Genomic DNA, 17,963 nt, shown 5'->3' with positions numbered 1-17,963 from the left:
TTTGTATAAAAGGGTCATAAAGTGGCAAAGGTACATCAATGATGTTTTGATCATATGGAATGGTAGTGAACAAGAATTCGATAACTATGCATCACCTACCCATATGCAATGACATTTTATTATTTCCCTGAAAAAATATGAGAAACTTTAATAGCATTTGTTAGTTTAGTTTTCAACATATTTTATGAAACAACCATCCTCTGATATTTTGTGAGGAGACAAGCTGGACAATTAAATGCATATTGGTATGTGGAATTGTTCTATATATGGCTTGCAGTGGACTATTATAATATTGCAGACTTGTCAGTTGGATTTTTTGAGTTGTCATTGTTTGGTGAATTTGTCAATTTAAATAAACAGTGTTTGAATGACTAGACCAAATCTTAGTCTCACAGTATGACATAGACCCGACATAGACCCTTTTGCCGGTGAACCTGCACATTTATTTGTTTTGGCATTGGATGGTAGAAAATATACAGGGCTATTTTCCATAGTGGAGTATCAAGGCATTGCCTCTGAGGCTGTACCCTTGCTCATGATTGATGCTGTCTGCAGACAAATGTAGAAGAATTTATTGTGAAAGACAATGAATTGAGGAGAACTGAAGGGGCAATGGTTCAATAGGGCACTGAGATGACTAGACTCCTGACTAACCGATGCAGGCCTATGAGCATGGCTGCCCTAGCCATACACTAATTTAAAGCACTGTCGACCGTTCTAAAAAGAAATAACTTTCCAGTGAGAGGTAAGCACTTTATCTCTATACTGCACATCATCATTCAGCAAAATACAGCTGAGACTGTATAACTTCTCATGCTGACCCCAGATGGCATGCCTCTGGCAGCATTGTTTTTTTTTTTAAAATCATAGGACAGACCAGCTGCAGGTGCTCAAAAGCAAACTGTAAAGCCTTATACATAAGTGAAATAGGCCACTGGAGTCAGCTGATCGGGGGAATTGACAGTGCATGCTCATTTGAAAATAGTCCTAAAGTCCAATATCTAGTATATTTAGTCCTTTGGGAAAAGTGGCAGATCCAACGTCACCTCCCAGCACTGTGTTAAAGGCCTTTTATCTGCAGGCACAGGACGTAGAGACGCAAATTTGCTGTGTAAATATGTGGAAAGAATAAGGTGGTGGCAACCCAGCTACGGTTGAAAGATCTTATTTGTGTCATGATAATTATTCACCCATGCCCAATAGGTTCCAGTTTCCCAGTGCTCGCAGCACAATGCTAGAATATCCTCCCTCTTGCAATTAGATCGGAAGCCGCATTCTAGCCATTCAGAGCCATGGAGAAATCATGGCGACTAGCCTAAACATCTAATCTCTCAATGACACGTTCGGCCAGCCGCCGCTCGCCACCAGGTAGTAATGTTCACCCTGCCTATATCCGATTCAGGACCACCCTGTAACCCGGTCCTCACTCTCCACTGCAACTATCTTGTACCCTGTTCTCTGTATATTCTATTCTTGTATGTAACTACTCAGAGCTTGGACTAATGTATGCTCTGACTGGTGTATTAAGGTCTTTGTGTAACGATATGTAACTCTGCTGTGCACATGATTATGCGCCCAGTTACCTGAGGGTTCGGACGCACTTTATAAATAAACTAAACTAAACTAAACAAGTCTCTCCTTGATGTCACTCTTCGTGCTGGAGAAGTTGGAGCCCATAGTAGGTCGTGCAGCGGTAGAAGGGTAACAAAAAAGTAGTGGAGTTGTGGCCGCAGAGGAACTGGGGGATGCAAAACCTGATTTAATGACCACACACATTTGAAAGGATGTTGCAGGGGATGGCAGTTAGACAGCTAGTGGACTGTTTGAGCAAAATTAAGAGGGTACTCCAGGATTGACTTTTAGATTTTGGTTCCCTTTGGTCAAAACAGATTTCTGCTGAGATATAAATACACTGAGGGATTTTCCTACACTGAAGGTCTTAAGCACAATTTTGCTGCTTAGCAGCTCAGTATGAGACCAAATAAAGTGATTAGCTTTGACGAGAGTTAAAGTAAAATGAAGAGCTATGCTTCAGAAATCAAAAAGAACAGTTCTAAAACTGTTAAAATGATTTGAAAAATTAGTAGAAATATTTAGACCTGTGAGATCATGCGTTATTGATGTACACAGTTAATAAAAGTGTTTATGATTTAGTTCTCACTATCTCTCTGTAGTGCTTCAAATCTCACAGGCCACCATTTATTTTAATAAAATCTACAAGACTAAGGCATGCCATTTCGGGCCTGCACATCTTAGAGGTTAATAGCACTAACGCATATAGCAATGTTTGGAGTCGCCAACTATACTATATGTATCAGACAAACAATAAATGCTAAAGGTGTTAAACAATCCATGGGCTGAACATGGATTTCGGAAGGAATCGAACCTCGATGTATGATATACACATACTAGTTTCTCCAGTGATCTCTTAGACAAAAAAGACCTATGACCGCTAAAACCTTGGAAACCACCGAGTAACCTGCAGTGGTGAGGCTCTTCTTTCGCTGAAACATAGGGCCATTTTTATGCTGGTGTTTTGATTACAGGGTGTTCTCACATCTATTGCAATTGTTTCTGTGTCGGGCTTAAACCCAGATTGCAGGATACTGCAATTTAAAATCCAATAAAAAAATACGAAGCTTCCCGGTGAAAAGTGTTCACTTTGCAGAAATAATCTTCTGTTCGCCTACAAATACTGCCTGTGAAACAAAAGCCAGAACAGAGAACCCCACAATGCTCAGCCTTGGTCCAGATTAATGGGATGCATTTGATTGGCTCAGTCTCTCCTAAACCGTAATTATATTTCAGCTTTTAGTTATTATATTATTCATTATATTAATAATGTATATATTTAGAAGCCCTAGAGTTTGCAGGATATGAGTTGCTGGTGGACTGCAGGGAGGTCCTCGACAAGGCCAGGGCATCGTCGGCCAAGATGCGCTACTGTCACAAGTGGAAGCATTTCACTATGTGGTGCCGGTCGCAGAAGATTACCCCTCTGAGGATCACGGCCCACCAGATTCTTCCGTTCTTGTTATCCTTGGCCAAGGCTGGACTGGCGCACGCCTTGATCAAAGTACATCTGGCGGCTATCTCCCGCTACACCAGGTCTCCAGGAAGGTCTTCACTTTGGTCTCATCGACTCATCAAGGAATTCCACAAAGGACTTTTTCTGATCTTTTCTGTTGGTGAAGGCGCCTGCCCCGGCGTGGGAACTCAACGTGGTTCTGACAAGGCTCATGCAGGCCCCCTTCCAGCCTATGCATCAGGTCCCTCTCAAGTTCCTCTCTTGGAAAACATCCTTTCTTGTGGCCATTACCTTCACCAGGAGGGTGGGTGAGATACAGGCCCTGTCCTGCAAACTGCCATACCTGACTTTCCACGAATCAAGGGTGGTGCTGCGGACGCATCCCTCTTTCATGCCAAAGGTTCAGTCAGAATTTCACCTTTGATGTTACCTGTTTGTTTCCCGAAATCTTTGTCACCAGCTGAGAGGGGCTTGCACTCCCTGGACGTTGCTCGTGCCCTAAAGTTCTACGTGGCACGTACAAAGAGTTTTCTATAGACTTCACAGCTGTTCGTGAACTTTGGGCCTGTGAACCATGGGAAGGCTCTGTCCAAGGCTTCCATCTCAAGGTGGCTCTCAGGCTGCATCATGCACTGTCACCGGTTGGTGAACCGACCGCTGCCCTGTCATCCGAGAGCCCATTCCACCAAAGTTATCACTGCGACAACGGAATTCCTGGGTGGTGTTCCCCTGTTGGACATCTGCAGGGCTGCTACATGGAGGTCCACGCAACCTTCACGAAGTTCTACCGCATCGACAGGGATTCCAGGGAGGAGTCCAGAGTCAGTCAAGCAGTGCTACGCAACCTGTTCGCTTGAGGCCAGTCTCTTCCAGAGGTAAGAGGGAATTGCTTCTGTTGAGCGTTGCCACCTCTCGTGGTTGTGTATTGTTGTACTGATGTGTATTCATTATACATGAGCATGTGAATCCATGCCAGACCCCATGCTGAAGAAGGACCAAGTTACTTACCTGTAACTATTGTTCTCCGGCATGGGTCTGGCATGGATTCACGTGCAAACCCTCACTCCTTCCCCTCTGTGGCTCTTCTTGGTCATAGTGCCACTTTACATACTTACCAAATCTGAAGATGGCTGCCAGAGGAGGGTTTTAGGGAGAGGGGTGTCATTGACTAGGGACAGCATGACCCAAATGACCGTAATTGGTTTATGGGAGAAATACAGTTTTGTTAGTGAAAGTGAAACTGTTTTTTTCTTTTACCAAGGATTCCCAGCCTGGTGACGGGGAATATTCATGAGCATGTGAATCCATGCAAGACTCCATGCTGGAGTATAGCAACTTTTCAGATCGGTCTTTGAACAAGAACTCATAGCTCCGGATTCTGATACAGCCTGAAGAATGCTTACCAGAGCGAGGTTCCTTTGGAGTCTGCAGATCCTCCATCAGCAAATGCACAAGCAGACCTCTAATCCTCCTTGGAAATATCCAAAGCACGGCTCCAGGGCCCTTGCAGCAGAGAGTCCAAGATTATGACTTTCTCTGCATCCAAGCACAAGAGCACACTCAATCCACATACATTTTCTGAAACCCTTCAAAAACGATATTGTCCCACTGCCCTTTCTTTGAGAGTGACGGCCTCAGGATGCTACAATGGAGGAATATTGAATAGAGAAGACCATCTGTCCTCAGAGTACCATTGCCTCCTGCAATTCATCTCACTGCCTTTTCTAATTTTCTTCCTGCCTTCCCCCATCGCTACCCAGTACCTAGTCTTGCATTCAATACATCCTACCCACAACTATGCACACACATTGTTGCTGCTGCATTGAAGTCATAATTATCATCCTAGTTGGGGAACATGGGGGACAAACTATTCAGAGATCCTCATCTGGGCCAACAATAGTACATACTTAGTCTTGGGAGTATAGCTCAGCGACAACGTGCTCGCCCTGGAAGCAAGTCGACACAGAGCAACACAGGTTTAAACCCCGGGTCTGTGTTTAGAAACCTCTGGGTATTAAGCGCATTATAAATAACCTATCAGACTAGCACGTATTTTGACACGGTACATTTTGACGCGGTACATGCTCTGCTCAGCCCACCACATTCCCTTCCTGCTTTCGCATTCGTTTTTCAGCATGCCTCAGGTACATTTGCACAGCCTCATTGCCTGCTAACATATTGCAAAGTATATAAAAGATGGCTTGAAAAGTATACAAACCATATTAAGGTACGCACACAAATATATGAATCCTCAACTGTACATTCTTTACTTGTCTTCCTTTTCTTTTTTCAAAAGTTTGAAATAAACTAAATAAAAAATATATATATTACACAGCCACGGTAGTGGCTGTGTAGTTATGGTTAAGTTGCTGTTTTCATAGGAAGAGCACTTTTTGGGCGGCTTATACCTTCGTTCCCCCTTGACGAATCCTCATCAAGATTAGCACAAAAAGTATATGGCCCACTCTGAATTTTTTTGCAAAGTTTGGTGAGGTTTGGTCCAGGGGGGGCAAAGTTATAAGAGGGGTCCCAAAAAATGTTTTTTTCCCATAGACTGAATGCCTACAGCCCAAACCGCTGGATGGATTTTCACCGTGAAAATCCATCCAGTAGTTTTTTATAAAATGACCATAAAGTAGGTCACAAAAAATGTGTGATATCTATGTTCGGTCCACAGACACACTTCCCTGTTCGCCCCGCGGACAGTGTTCTGATTGGCTGACCAACTTGCGTCATGTCCGTGGACATGCAACGTGTTCGCTGATTGGACGGCGAAGAGCGTGAAGCGCATCAGATTTTCAGGAACGCCCGCCATATTGGTTTCGCGGACATCCGGTGAAACTTGGTGGAGAAATGCTATTTAGTAAATTGTGTTGGTGTGTAAGACTGTTTGGGGAGGGTGGGGGAGTAAGAGATGGGTTAAATGTTGAATAGATTTCCTTGTTGTGTTCGATCTGTCTGCGGACAACACGGATGTCCTGAAATGTTCTAAATAAATGAAATGAGAGTGTTCGGAGGACAGTACGTCCGTACGTATGGTTCATAGGTTTAGTTGAAACTGTTCTAAGAACACAAGCGTTGTACTGTTATGTTCGAAAATAAACAAAATGGGTGTGTCTTGAGGACGGTGCTGTCTGTCCGTACTGTTCGCAAGCAAGTTGAAACTGTTCTAAGAACACATGAAGTGTCTTGGGATGTTCGTTAATAAACAAAATGGGGGTGTCCTGAGGACGGTACATCTGTCCGCACTGTTCGCAAGCAAGTTGAAACTGTTCTAAGAACACTTGCAGTGTCCTGAAATGTTCATAAATAAACAAAATGGGAGTGTCCTGAGGACGCGGTCCGTATTGTTCGCTGGCAAGTTGAAATTGTTCTAATAACAGATGATGTGTCCTAGGATGTTCGTCAATAAACAAAATGGGGGTGTCCTGAGGACGGTGGATGTTCATCAATAAACAAAATGGGGGTGTCCTGAGGACGGTATGACTGTTCGTACTGTTCACAAGCAAGTTAAAACTGTTCTAAGAACACATGAAGTGTCCTGGGATGTTCGTCAATAAACAAAATGGGAGTGTTCTGAGGACGGTACATGTGTCCGTATTGTTCGCAATCAAGCTGAAACTGTCCTAAGAACACTCGCAGTGTCCTGAAATGTTTGTAAATAAACGAAATGGGAGTGTCTTGAGGTCGCTGTCTGTATTGTTAGCTGGCAAGTTGAATCTGTTTCTGTTATGCTGCAGTCTGTTTGTTTTCAGTGTTCACTTGTTGTTTCTGGCTAATGCTTTATGTATAGGCTTGTTGCAGATTTTTACCTGTTGGCATATTGTAACTGTCTATTTTTTGTTACATTAAGTGGTATTAATTTATCTGTTTGGTTATTGTAAAATCTTGGGGCAGTTAGATACCAGTTGGCGTATTCTAACTATCTATTTTTTTTTATATAATTTAGTAGTATTCATTTATCTGTTTAGTTGTTGTAGAATCTTGGGGCAGTTAGATACCTGTTGGCATATTCTAACAGTTTATAGTTTTTTAATAGAAGTTTAGTTAAGGTTTAAGTATAGTTTAGTTAATACATTTTGGTTTTAAGAAGATTAAATAAGCGTTTGTAAGATTTGCTGGTAATCTCTGCTTTAGAGTAATGGTACTATCATTACATTCGAACCATCCACAATTATTTTTTATATATGCAGTGTAGTGACCTGAATTGGTTGTGGCTCCTGCGTGGTAGATTATACCTATTGTTGTGAAGCTTTTCTTACCAAGTGATACTTGACCATGTGTGAATCCAGTCAGCTTGCAGTTGTTTTTCGTACCATCTGCATTGTAACGTAAAAGCATTAGTATTACGTATTTACCCTGTGTTTGTATTAGTAAGGTGGGGCGATTATCCGAATTGCAGATAGAACATAATCTACCATGGTTTGCATTTTGTACAAGTTGCTGAAATGGAATGGATTCACAATTAGGTATTGATATATATACGAAGCGTTCATTGGGGATTTGTTCTTGTGTCACATTGTTGCAGAGAGTGCATGTATGTTTCCACATGTATGAAATCTGGAATATTTCATTTATAGGTATGTTTTTGTTTTCCAGTACTTGTAGTAAGAAGAACATTAGAAATTCTTGTGGCTCTTCCTGTGAGTTTATAGTGAATTTCACCATTCCAGCACAGTAGTCCAATTGTTGTCTTATTCCATAAACACTATATATGTTATTAGGATTGTTTGTTGCATTTCATGAAGTACTAACATTTGCGAACACAATTGGTCTGTACTGTGTAAGTATATGTTGTCAACAATTGGTGGTAATTGAAATAGAATATTCATTGCTACATTTGCGTAGCAACTTACTCAAACTATATTTGAGAGTTTAAATGGACCAGGTAATTCTGTAACTGAGTGATTTCTTTTTAGTTTGTCTTCCTTCTTTGACGAAGTACCTGGTTTACTTTCCCTAATTGGTTCTTTTTTGCTTGTGGCACTTGATGAAGTATTAGTTTTGTTTACTCTCTTTGGAGGATTTGCAGTGATATCCTGTTGTATTTCTGTTTGATTTAGTTTTCTTTTACAACGTTTTACTTTTTGTGGAACAGGATATGTTTTTAGATGGGGGGTGTATAGTGAACAAAGTCTATTGTATTCTAAAATGCAAAATGCAAGGAATATCAGCGTTTACTACTTGCATCAAAGTTGGTTAGAAATAGACCGTCAAGTGTACGTAAGCGTGATAGTGCTACGTAGCTCATGCCTTCTTTAAAGACTGTGTTACCAATATCTATTAATGCTTTGTCTAGGGTAAGACCTTGTGATTTATGAATGGTGACTGCGTATGCAAGAGTTAGAGAAAATTGTTCTCTGCATACATACACGTCTTTGAAGAGAAGGAATCGAGCTGTTGAGCGTCCTAATCCTGAAAGTTTGTCAAAGAGAATATTGACAAACTGAATGTTGTTGTCACGTGGGTATGTTTGAAAGCCAACAACTGTACCCAGTGCTCCATTAACTAGTCCTTGGTCCATGTCAAGGTTACATTTAAGCATTACTCTGCAATTTAAGGATAATTCCAATCCAGCTGTGTTGGAGATCGAATTTTCTAAACTATTTAGTCTTGTTGTGGCTTGCTCACACATGGGTAGTGTCATACCATGTACGTCTAGTTTGTCTGTGGCGCTAATTTCCATTATTGGTTGCATTTCTTTTTTTAACATTGTTTCATTGAATTTGAAACAGCTTGCAAGAGTTGGCATTAAGGCCAAACAATTGACATTTTTGTGGGCTAATTGTTCCATAACATCTGTAGCACATGCATTATCGCCATAAAGTGCATGAATGTGCCGGGTTTTCAATATTGCTTGTGCTTCTTGAGATAGTAAACCAACTCTAATACTTTTTAAGATGTTGGCATAAGTGAGATCTACAGATTGCCACATGTTTTCTGTTAATTTTCTGTATTGGAAATGTTGCCAAAGGTTGACATTTCCTATGCTGCCAACAGTTTTACGGCAGAGTTTGTGTCCTAAGGTTTTAAAAATAGGCTCACCTTTCACTGGTGTCAATTGAAGAATATCTCCAAAAACAATAATGTGTTTTCCTGCAAAGAGCTCGTGGTGGTTTGTTTTGAGTACTTCTTGTAATCTGAGGTGAATCAAAGCCAACATTAGGTTGGAGACCATGCTAACTTCATCCATTAATAGCATTTTCATTTGTTTTAATACTCTGCGTAGTTACATTGCAGCTTCTGTAGAAAGTTTGTAATTTGTTTTGGTGTTCTACTGGCAGGAGTAGTAATCGGTGTAAAGTGACACCGCCTATGTTGTAAGCAGCTAAACCTGTGGGGGCAGTGACAACAGCTGACAGTTTGTTATTTGTCAATTGTTGAAGGAACTTACTGATGATTTTGATTAAGAATGTTTTGCAGAACCTGCTTCACCACTGATGTACAGTAGTATAGGTTTGTAATTTTGACAGGTGCATTCATTGTTTTCATGTTGTACACCATGTGCAATTTCTTTTGTTACTTCTTGAAAAATGCTACGTTGCTCATTGTTTAGTTTTGATTGTAGTATAGTTAAGTCTTCTTTATCTTCATATTGACGCATGGTGTTTTCAACTTCTGTGATAGCTAATTCTGCCTCATTTGTTATTAGTGGCTCTCCCAGTGGTTCTTGGCTTCCTGTTACAGAAGGTTGACTACTGTCAGGAGTGTCCTTATCTAGTTGGGCCTGCAGTTCTTCTTCGTGTTGCTGTTCATTGTGCAACATTGTTTTGTACTGTGTAAAGTTTACATCAGTTATAGTGCTTTCATTTGCTTTGAAAGCGTCTTCATACGAGTCATAGTTATCTATTATTTCTTCTTCTTTTCTTCATGGTTTAAAGAATTGTAGCAGGGACATGTAATATAGTTCTTTATGTTGAGGAGTCTTTAATGACAATTTGATATGATTAATTAAATTTCGTTTTGGTGAGATTTACTAAGCTGCCTTCACAATTTGTCACTCTGTATTTACCTTTTTTTTTCCATCGGGTTTTATATTATTTTTGTATGTGAAGTTTTGGGCTATGTGGTAAAGACACATGGTTTCCAAAGTGTTACTTCTGTTTGGGTAGTATGTGTCCAGTAAATTGTTTTTTAAAATGTCTTGGCTGTTGGGATCATGTTTGGCTATTGTTTCTATATCTTCGTATGATTTTAGAACTCTTTTTCTAGATTTAGCAGGACCAAGGCTTAGCCATACTATATTTTCAGATTTTCCATACAAAGCAGTACCAGTTAAACGATCTGCTGCTTCATAGGAGCCACATTCTCTATGGGAGAGCATTTTTATGCCCAAGCTGTATAATTTCTGAGACAGTGTTTTGTCTGATGACAGGTCATTCCAGAGGTCTTGGAGCTCTGTTTTTTCTGCTTTTGTTAAGTATGCTGTAACATATTGTGCAACTGCAGTGGAATTGTCTGCAATGTACTGCACATCTATGTTTGCATTCAATAAGTGGGCAATGATTGCATTGTAATCATTGATATATTTTTCTTCTTCTGTTCTTTTTATGTAATATGTATTTTTAGGTGATTTACCTTTAACACTATGTCTAACTGAAGACATGAAGTTGTTCACTTGACCTGTTTTTGTAACCGGTCTAGGGAAACCAAAGCGGCATTTGGTGTAGTATTTCGCTTTGTTTTTGTATTTGCGACGACAACATTCGCCACATTTGGGTCTTTGAAATTGTAAAATTTGTGCATGAAGATCACTATTTGTTGCTTCTGATGGAATTTCACAAGTGACATATTTTTCAATAAGCTGTAAAACAGTGGCATCACTGTCTTGACCAAATTTAGGAGCATCTTTAATCCATAAAAGCATGTGGATATGTGGTGCTCCTCTGGCTTGGTATTCTTTTCTCCAAAAGAAGTGTTGCACTTCTCCGAGGGGAGGAGCAGTTTTATTACAAATAAAGTGTAGCATAGCAATCAAGCAATGGTGAAAATATCTTGAAACATTAACAGGATCTAGAGAACAAAGTTCTCCAGATGTTAGTATATCTATGTTTGTTTTGTTTTTGTTTGATATGCGTAGGATATCATGTAAATCTTCCCATGCATATTCTGCACAACTTAATGTAACAAACCAAGTGGGTGGGCCAAGGTTTCTTATCATACAACGTACATCTCCATGACGTTGAAACCAGTACTCTTTAGTACCACGCATATTTGCTAATAGATTTGTAATATTTGATTGTAAAACCTCATCTTTTTGTTGCACTTTTTGTAATAATTCTGTAGCTGACATTTTGAAAGTGGGATCCTGATTTTAATGTGTGTGCAACTCTGTAACATAAGGTTGCTAGTTCAGTTTCAAAGAGTAGGTGGAATATGTATTCCACATTTTGTCTAAATATGGGATCTTCAGAATCCACCTGTAATGAGCGGTATTCTGATGCTGTTATTTGAATAGGTCTATCATCATACCTTCCTCCTTTGCCAGTAGGAAAGAGTAGAGGAAAAGCATGTGCTTCTATACTTTTTTCCCATATGATGATTGGTGATCCTTTTGTTTGACGCATTTGGTACGTTTCTAGTGCATTTTCTACGGTGTCATTAGAGTGCAATGGGTGAATTGTATAATGGTCTAAAGTATTGGATATTGTAGCAGGATCTAGGAGCTCAAATTGACCAGCTTCTTGTGTCTCTTGAATTATTTCAGTGGTATTCTTCAAGTTTTCTTCAACATTCATTTCTTTGAAGTATTCATTATTGTCTTTTAGATATTGCAAGGCTTGTCTAACTTTATGTAAATCTACCAGCTGTTGCCAAATTGTTTTGTCTTTTGTAGGTACACCATTTACTAAGATAATTAAAGATTGCTCCATTGGATGTTGCACTCCTAGAGTGTGCACATTTTTTTTTTAGATCTAATGGTAAATACACTACTTTTCCCTGAATACCTTTCACTAATTCAGAGGGAGGTAATTTTTCTGTTTTAGGTTGAAGGCGTATTATTGCTTGAAATGGGTGCACTGTTTGAATTATGATGCTCTCATATAAAATGAGTTGTTGTAGGGGTTTTGGTAGTGGAAATAATTCCAAATTATTTGTGATAGCACGTGAAGGAGTTTGGTTGTTGTCAGGTTTTGTAGTGCAGTAACTGCAAAGTATTAAGGGGTCAGTTATTTCGTATTTGTTTTCTGCTATAAGGTAGAGAGCTAATTCAAACCATTTAGAATCTTCATTGTCTTCTATTTTGTATGTTAGGTCTACAGTTTTTGTGTTACTTTTATAAAAAGTTCTACGGCAACATACACACACATGGTTTGGTAGTTCACCAGATGTACTTTTAAATTTCAGTATTTCTTTTTTGTATGTGTGTAGTAGAAGGTTGCCATGCATAGAATTGTTGCTAATTTGCTTTAAAGCTATTTCATACTGTAAGTGGCTTTCACTTCCAAAATATTTTTTCTGGATATAGTCGATTTCTTCAAGTAGGTCTTTTGCTGTACCAGGTAGAAGAATGTTATTTAAATTGGCTAGTGCTAAAGCAGGACTTTTAGCATAGTACAGTTTATAGACTAGATTTCTTATAGTTGGATGATGTGTTGATATCATCCTGATATAAAGGAAGGTGGTTTTGCAAGTAGGTCCTGAAATGCAGGCCAATGAATGTCCTTGTAGTCCTGTGTACTTGTGCACTGGACAAGTATCCATATTTTGCAGTAGTTTAATTTTGATTTTGTCTTTGCCTTTCACATATTGATTGAGGAATTGGCATAAAGACTTGAAAGATTTTTTGGGATGTTACACATTGACGTGCATGGCCATTTGTATACTAGACGTTCTGATTCAGTTGAATGGAAAGGTAATTCTAAGTTTTCTGTGGTTATTTTTGTAAGCAGTATTTCTTTTTCCATTATGGTATTATTAACTTTTTCATAACCTCGTCCACTGCTATGTATGGCAATTGTATTTGTTTGCTTTTGTTTGTATGCTTCTTCATTAAAATATGGTTCTGTGCTTGTAGTGTGACTCCATTCACCTCCACAGATACTTAAGAAGTTATTTCTGTTGACATTTTGGTTTTTGAGAAGTCTTTTTTGTAATTTAGTCATTAGTTCTGTTAGTGGTTTGATTTTATTTAACACTAAAATAGATAACTTTCTTTTGAGAAGGATTGCACTGTCTATCAACGCTTCTAAAATTAATTTCCTACGATAGGTTTTAAGGGTTGAGCCTGATTTCTCTCCTGTTTTTATAAGATTTTGAAGGACTCTGTGACGGAACATTTTTGCTAAAATACTTTTTTTGGTATGCTTACTTTGCACTATCAAGATTTATAGGAGCAGTTTTATCTGTAGTGGTAGCTGATTTTTTATTAATTGTTTTGCGGTTCATTTTACATTTTGATAGAGCAGGCAAAGTTTCTGTACTTAAAGCTTGTTTTGTTTCGCTAAATGACTGTATTAGCTGTTTTGTTTTAACTTTTATTTACAAATTCTGCTAGAGATGAATGCTTGTTTTGGACACTTCTATTTTCATTTGCTCTGCTTCTCCGTTGCTTTCTATGGACTTGATTTTTGGTAGGCATTCTTTAGGGTCTTTTGAAAAAAATAAAGAAGGTATGGGTTGGGGTGTCCTTAATGTATGTGTGCTGTGTGCATGAGTGTCTGAGTAAGATGATAAAGATGTATGTAATGAAGTGTGATTGTGCACTGGGCAACTACAACTAGTTGGGATGGGTATTCTTGAATGTATGTGCTACTAAACTGGGGTTCAGATGACAGTAGAAAGTAAGCTAGTGGTGTGGAGAAGTACAAATTGTAAATCTAATGGTATACAATTAAAACAGTTGTTTGTTCTATAATATCAAAATTCTAGGGGCTGAGTTGGGTCATTTGTGTGTCGAAAAATAGGAAATTGTGCGCCATTCTGCCTGTAAATCTCTGTTTAAGAAGAACTAGTTACTCTTACCTTGTAACGTTCTTTCGATGGGATGTTCCTCCGACGTATTCCTTATCTTAGATAGAAATCCTTCAGCTTTGCTGGCCTCGGAAAATTTTTTCGCCAGAGGGCGCTGCGCGTCGATGATCGCCGAGTCGATGACCCTCGACGGCCTCCGTGCCGACGTCGACGTCATCCTGCCTATAAAGGCCGCGCGCAGCGTCCGTTGCTCAGTTCCGTTTTGTAGTCCCCAGTAATGTTTTTGGATTAGACTAATCACCTTGAAGGAGCATAGGCTGCAAACCCACAGGAAGTCATACTGCGGGGATGGATGGGAGGGTCGATAAGGAATACGTCGGAGGAACATCCCATCGAAAGAACGTTACAAGGTAAGAGTAACTAGTTCTTCGAAGGGATTGTGTCCTCCGACGTATTCCTTATCTTAGATAGACTCCCATAGCAGTGGTATTGTGACTGGAGGCGGGAGTAATAAAAGTTATGTTACCCTTCCAGAATGGACAGAGTGTAACACAGCCTTGCCGAATCTAGTTTCTTGACTAGAGGAGGAATCCAGGCTATAGAATTTGGTAAATGTATGTGCGGACGACCATGTGGCAGCCGCACATATATCTCGAATTGGCACCCCTCTTTGAAGGGCTGAGGATGTTGCGATACCCCTGGTAGAATGAGCCCTTAGATTTTGAGGAGGCTCCTTTCCTGCCAATTTGTAGCACTCCAGAATGGCTAAAATAATCCATCTGGAGATGGTTTGTTTTGTTATTGGAAGGCCCAACTTATGTCCTGCATAACCTACAAAGAGTTGGTCTGCTTGTCTGATCTTAGCCAATCTGCTGATATAGAAGCTCAAGGCTCGCTTAGGGTCCAGCCTGTGCAGTCTCTCTTCCTCCTTCCCCGGATGAGGAGGAGGGTAGAAAGAAGGTAATATAATCTTCTGAGTGATGTGAAACTCCGAGACTACCTTCGGGAGGAAGTTAGGCTTCACCTGAAGAACAACTTTGTCCTTGTAAAAGATTGTATGTGGAGGTTTACACGATAAGGCTTGCAACTCGCTAACCCTTCTAGCAGATGTCAATGCTATTAGCAAAACAGTTTTGAGGGTGAGAAGCTTCAATGAACAAGAGTGTAGTGGTTCAAAAGGGGCACCCTTTAGGAAGTTTAAAATTAGGTTTAAATCCCATAAGGGAACTTGAAAAGGTTTCGGGGGATAAACATTAGTTAATCCTTTTAGGTATTGTATTACCAATGGAATTTTGAAGTATGAAGGCTCCTCTGCAGTGCGCTTAAAGATTGATAGCGCTGCGAGATAGCCCTTAATTGTGCCAACCTGTAGGCCTGAATTAGCCAGGTAAAGTAAGAATGACAACACCATAGGTGTACCACAAGAAAAGGGTTCAATATTCTTTTCTCTGCACCAGCTGCAAAATTTGTTCCAACGGCAGCGGTATAGAGTTTTAGTTGCCGGCCTTCTGGCCGAAAGCAACACCTCCATAACATCATCCGGAAGGTCCCAATCCTTGTACCTCAACCTTTCAGACACCAAGCGTGAAGGTTGAGGGTCTTGATGGCTGGATGGAGAACCTGACCTTCCTTCTGCGAGAGAAGATCCTCTCTGTATGGCAGTCGAATTGGAGGGCAGATGGACATGTCTAGAAGGTCCGGGTACCACGTTCTCCTGGCCCAATCCGGGGCAATTAGGATCATGGTCTTCCGAAACCTTCTCAACCTCCTGATCATTTGAGGAATGACAGGGACCGGAGGGAACGCGTACAGAAGTGGGAACTCCCAGTCCACTACGAACGCATCTCCTAGAGCTCCTCTCGGGGGAAATTCCCTTGAGCAAAATCTGTCGCACTTCCTGTTGATACTGGTGGCGAACAGATCCACTTGAGGGGTTCCCCAAAGGGCGAAGATCTCTTGAAGGACTTCCTGAGCTATCTCCCACTCGTGAGAGACTGTGCTCTGCCTGCTCAGAGCGTCCGCTGTCAAGTTCTTCTCTCCGGCTAGGTGAATTGCCGATAGAGAGATTCCTTCCTGAATTGCCCAAAACCAGAGCTGCATCGCCTCTCTGCACAGTGGTAGTGAGCCTACGCCTCCTCTTTTGTTGAGGTAGTGCATGGCCACTGTATTGTCCGTCATTATTAGGACGTTTCTTCCCCGTACAGACGGCAGAAAAGCCTTCAGCGCTAGTCTGATGGCTCTCAGCTCCAACAGGTTGATATGTAGTCTGGACTCCGATGGAGACCAACGACCGCTGATGGTCAAGTCGTTGGCGTGAGCTCCCCACCCCGTGAGTGAGGCATCCGTGACTACTGTTATCTCCGGCCATGGTTGCCAAAACATTTCTCCTTTCAGGATGTTCTCCCGACAGGCCCACCACTGAAGGTCTCGGGCTACTTTGACCGGGATCCGAAGGAGATCTGTCATCCTTCCTGAGAACTGTGACCACTGAGTTCTCAGTGCCCACTGGAGGGATCTCATTCTCAGGCGAGCCTCCGGCACGAGGAATATGCAGGATGCCATGAGGCCTAGCAACCTCAGAAAGTCGTAGGCTGGGAGATATTGGGCATTCTGAAATCTGATGACCATCTGCAGAATATCTCGAGCCCTCACCTCTGGTGGCAAGGCTTTTCCCAGGGAAGTGTCCAGGACTGCTCCAATGAATTGGAGTCTCTGTGATGGTATCATCTGTGACTTCTTTAAATTGAGGGAGAAGCCCAGCTTGTGAAGGAAGTGGCAAACATAATCTAGTTGTCTCTGAGCCTGTTCCGAAGATACAGCTCTGATCAACCAATCGTCTAGGTAAGGGTAGACATGAATCCCTTCCCTCCTTAGACTTGCAGCCACAACCGACATTAGCTTGGTAAAGACCCTCGGGGCGGAGGTTAGCCCAAATGGCAGAACTCGAAATTGATAATGAGAGCTGCCAATTGCGAACCTCAGGTATCTCCTGTGCCTGGGATGGATCGGCACATGGAAATAAGCGTCCTGGAGGTCTAGAGATACCAACCAGTCCTGAAGCTGGAGGGCCTGAAGGATCTGAGAGAGAGTCACCATCTTGAACTTGTCCTTTCGGAGGAATTTGTTCAATTCCCGTAAGTCTAAGATGGGTCTCAGTCCTCCGTCCTTCTTTGGTATTATGAAGTAGGGGGAGTACCAACCCTTGTTCCTTTCCGCTACAGGTACCAGTTCTATGGCACCTTTCTCTAGCAGGTCTAAAACCTCCTGCAAGAGGAGCGGATCTGGAAGCTTCAAAGGGTTGTTCCCCGGTGGATGACTCTGAGGGATATGTAGGAAGGGCAGGCAGTAACCTTGGGCCACTGTCTCCAGAGCCCAAGCATCTGACGTAATAGCCTGCCATTCCGTCAGATGGTGAGTTAACCTGCCCCCTACTGGTGTTCTGTGAGGGGAGACCTCAGAGTGGTTTTGAAGCGGCTGATGCAGTTGCCGAAGGTAAAGTGGCTCCTGCTCCTGCGGGTGCGGCTTTCTTTCCCCTACCCCGTCCACCACGGGTAAATCTTCCTTGGCCTCTTTGAGCCGGTCGTCCCCTGCCCCTTCCATATGAGGAATAGTAACGAAAGGACCGTCCTCTCCACGATGATCCCGAAGGACGAAAGGTATTCTGACGGATAGCAGCTCCCAATGACTTGGCTGCTGCCTTGGACGTTTGCAGTTTCTCCAAACTGTCATCCGCCTTCTTTCCAAAGAGGGTAGAACCGTCAAAGGGCATATTCAAAAGCCTGGTCTGCACGTCAGAGGCAAAACCAGACTTCCTCAACCACGCATGCCTGCGGATTGTGGTACTTGCCGCCATGGCCCTGCTGATACTGTCAGCAGAATCTAGGCCAGTTTGTAGGGTCTCGCACATCGCATCTTTACCATCCCTGATGATGTTTAAAAATGCGTCCCTTTCCTCTCCTTCTTGGAGGCAGTCAGCCGCTGATGAAGCGCACTCCCAAAGGGTGTGGCTGAACCTAGCGAG

This window comes from Ambystoma mexicanum, chromosome 6p (genome assembly GCF_040938575.1).
Source record: "Ambystoma mexicanum isolate Mex_15411 chromosome 6p, UKY_AmexF1_1, whole genome shotgun sequence".
NCBI lineage: Eukaryota > Metazoa > Chordata > Amphibia > Caudata > Ambystomatidae > Ambystoma > Ambystoma mexicanum.
The sequence above is the reverse complement of the archived record's forward strand: the minus strand, read 5'-3'. Positions refer to the sequence as shown.